The sequence below is a fragment of the Oncorhynchus gorbuscha genome, unplaced genomic scaffold (assembly GCF_021184085.1).
Source record: "Oncorhynchus gorbuscha isolate QuinsamMale2020 ecotype Even-year unplaced genomic scaffold, OgorEven_v1.0 Un_scaffold_18457, whole genome shotgun sequence".
Classification (NCBI taxonomy): domain Eukaryota; kingdom Metazoa; phylum Chordata; class Actinopteri; order Salmoniformes; family Salmonidae; genus Oncorhynchus; species Oncorhynchus gorbuscha.
In genome coordinates, this window is record NW_025759933.1 from 1 (window position 1) to 4,086 (window position 4,086).

The 4,086-nt window shown below is 42.6% G+C and overlaps 1 pseudogene; it reads left to right on the forward strand.

Annotated features, from left to right (window-relative positions):
- The first annotated feature begins 1,792 nt into the window (after positions 1-1,792).
- On the forward strand, positions 1,793-4,080 carry LOC124030939 (annotated as a pseudogene).
- Positions 4,081-4,086: the final 6 nt, after the last annotated feature.

The window sequence follows — 4,086 nt, forward strand, 5'->3', positions numbered from 1 at the left end:
TAATGATCTTATTTGCCGAATGGTGGACAAGGGAGGGCCTTGTCCACCATTCGGTGAAGAGGCGACTCCGTGATGCTGGCCTTGTAGGCAGAGTCCAGTGTCTGTGTTCTTTTGCCCACCTTAATCTTTTATTTTTATTGGCCAGTCTTAGATATGTCTTTTTCTTTGCAACTCTGCCTAGAAGGCCAGCATCCCGGAGTCGCCTCTTCACTGTTGATGTTGAGACTGGTGTTTTGCGGGTACTATTTAATGAAGCTGCCAGGTGAGGACTTGTGAGGCGTCTGTTTCTCAAACTAGACACTCCAATGTACTTGTCCTCTTACTCCTCTTTCTATTCTGGTTGGAGCCAGTTGGCGCTGTTCTGTGAAGAGAGTAGTACACAGCGTTGTACTAGATCTTCAGTTTCGAGGCAATTTCTCGCATGGAATAGCCTTCATTTCTCAGAACAAGAATAGACTGACGAGTTTCAGAAGAAAGTACTTTGTTTCTGGCCATTTTGAGCCTGAAATCGAACCCACAAACGCTGATTCTTCAGATACTCAACTAGTCTAAAGAAGGACAGTTTTATCGTTTCTTTAATCAGATAAACAGTTTTCAGGTAAATATAATTGCATAATGATCCATTAGCCTTTAAAATGATACCGCCGGATTTAGCTAACACAACGTGCCATTGGAACACAGGAGTGATGGTTGCCGATAATGGGCCTCTGTTCGCCATGTAGATATTTCATTAAAATCTGCCGCTTCCAGCTACAATAGCATTTACAACATTAACAATGTCCACGCTGTATTTCTGATCAATTTGATGTTATTTAATGGACAAAATGTGATTTTCTTTCAAAAACAGGGACATTTCTATGACCCCAAACTTTGAAAGGTAGTGTATTTTCATACTTTTAAGACAAAATAATAATACTTTTTGAAAACGGATTGTTGTACACAAAAAAACAAACATGCAAACACCAAAAAAGGCAACACTGCATTGTGTGACATGCACAAGCATTAACATACCACAGATCATTTGATGTTTCCATTTAGAAATATATTCACATGTAATGTTATTCTCTTCAACAAACTGTAACAAAGTATGTCTATTTTCATTGAAGGGCTAATGAACAGAGATTATGAACAATCTGCCGGAAGTGTCAACTCAAATATTATCAACCACTGCACCGGCAATTGACTAGCTATGAGTTTAGCCTCCAACCGAGTCTCCTACCGCCTCAACTTCACTGACCTCAATGTCCATTGACAGTGCCTGCTCCTTCATCCCTTGTTGCACTTCATTTTGGTTTGGTCAAGCCATAAGACAAGGTTGGTAAAGGTGTCATATTTACATTGCACGTGCAGTGGAACCTTTGTCAATAAAATTATACTCTGACATAATTCATTAATTAAAAGAAATATACCTGTATCTCATTACAAATTATAAACCGGGAGTTTGGGTCCTAGATGCGCTGATCAGTTCAACAGCATTTCAGCCGTGTAACTCAGACAATATACCACGGGTATGACTCAAAAATAATTATTTACTGTTCTTTTTATGTTAGTAACCAGTTTATAGCAATAAGCCACTTTGGATTTGTTTTTATATATGGTCAATATACCACGGCCAAGGGCTATATTCAGGCACTCTGTGTTGCGTCGTGCATTAGAACAGCCCTTAGCCGTGCTATATTGGCCATATACCACACCCTCGTGCCTTATTGCTTAAATATACCATAACCTCTTGGGCCTTGTTGCTTAAATATAATCTGGGGTATTTTATATGCTTTAATTTATCAGGTGATTGTGAGATGGCCCTTTGTGGTGGTGTCAGCTGTATCATACAACCACGAGTCTTTGTCGCTCTCAGCAAAGCAAAGATGATTTCCCCTGAAGGCACAAGCAAACCTTTCTCCAGCAGAGCGGATGGCTATGGCAGAGGAGAGGGCTGCGGGGTTATTCTGCTGAAGACACTGAAACAAGTAAACATCTTATGTTTAACTGTCACAAAATCGCTGTCAATGTTTCTGACAGGCTACACATGATATTTCACACTGATTATGTATTAATTACCCAGGCTCTCGAAGAAAATGACCATGTATGGGGCATCATGAGAAAAACTGCTGTAAACCAAGATGGCCGCACAGTCACTCCAATCACCAAGCCATCCGTGGTCCAGCAAGAGGAGCTGCTCCGCAGAATCTATTCACAGTCTGACCTGTCCACTGTCCAGTACATAGAGGCTCATGGGACTGGAACTCCAGTGGGGGATCCCATAGAAGCAGGCAGCATCTCCAAAGTCATTGCCAAAGCCAGACCTCCAGGTTCAGAAACACTCTGCATCGGCTCTGTGAAAGGCAACATTGGACACACAGAATCTGCAGCTGGAGTGGCAGGTCTAATCAAGGTACTACTAATGATGAAGCATGAAACCATTGTCCCTTCACTGTTCTACTCTGAGGACAGTGCCAGTATAGACGCTAAAGCCTTAAATGTAAAGGTTCCCACTAAAGCAGAAAAGTGGGGAGATTCTGTTGAAAGGGTTGCAGGGATAAATAACTTTGGTTTTGGAGGAACAAATGCACATGTTATTGTCAAGCAACACAAGCAGTCACAGGTTTCTAGAAAGAGTGGTAGAAAATCACACAAGTATTTTGTCCTCTCTGCGATTCTGAAAAGTCTATCAGTATGATGATGGAGGACACAATTCAACAGATAGACAAAGACAAAAAAAGTTGATTTAGAAGCTCTTGCATACACATCTGCTTGCAGGAGAAGTCACTTAAAACACAAATACAAGAAGGCTTTCAGAACTTCCTCTCTGGTTGAACTAAAAGATCAACTCAAGTCTGCCCTGAGTAAAACTCCCTACCCCTCATACTCAGATCCAAGGTTAGTATTTGTCTTTTGTGGTAATGGTGTGACCTACCAAGGTATGTGCAAGGAGCTCCTGAAACATGAGCCTGTGTTCAGAGAGAAGATCAGGGAGGTGGAGATGCTTTTCCAAAAGTTCAATAACATGAGTGTCTTAGAGAGACTTGAGAGTGAATCTGAGAGTAAGGACTTTTCAAAACCAGATGTTATCCAGCCCCTCCTCTTTGCCATTCAGGTTGGCATTGCCAGTCTCTTCAAGCACTGGGGCATCAAACCAGATGCCGTTCTTGGTCACTCTGTTGGAGAGGTTGCTGCTGCCCACTGCTCTGGTCTGCTGTCCCTTGAGGATGCAGTAAAGGTGATTTACTTCCGCAGTACTCTGCAGAGTAAGGTCACAGGAGGGAAAATGCTTGTGGTCAGTAACATGGCCGTGTCAGAGGTCTTGAACCTCCTTCCCCTCCTACTTAAATAAGGTTTGCCTGACTGCCTCCAACAGTCCACAGTCCTGCACCCTTGCAGGTGATGCTGATGCTATAGACAGTCTCCATCAAAAGCTAAGCAGTTCAGTCAAGAGTAAGAATCTGTTCCTCCATGTTCTGGATGTCCCTGCTGCATACCACAGCCAGATGATGGATCCCATCCTCTCTCAAATAGAGGACAGTATTGGTTCTTTACAGGTGAATCATGTTGAGACAGAATTGTTCTCCACAGTGACAGGGAAGGAGGTAGAGCAGCACAGGCAAATACTGGGCCAGGAACATTCGAGAGCCTGTTTCATTTGAACAGGCAGTGAGATCAGCAACCAAAGACAAAAATAATGTGGTCTTTGTAGAGATAGGCCCTAGAAGGGCTCTACAAAGGAACATCCAGGAGACTCTGGGAAATGACACCATAGTTATGTCCTCAGTGCAGCCAGAAAAAGATTATGAGACAATGCTGACCACTGTATCCAAACTGTTTGAGTCTGGGGTTCAGATCAACTGGGATCAATTCTACAGAGACTGTGAGGCATTACCAACACATTTCCCTGTGTATCAGTTTGATTCCACTCAGAGAGATGTTATCATTCCTGCATCAAAAATAAATACAGCAGGTACTCATCCTGTGCTAACTCAGACAGGAAGTGAGGGCAATAGCTTTAGCTGTGATCTGTTTTCTGACTCAGTATCTTACTTGCATGAGCATAAACACAATGGTGTTGCCATTGTCCCTGGTGCTTTCTATACT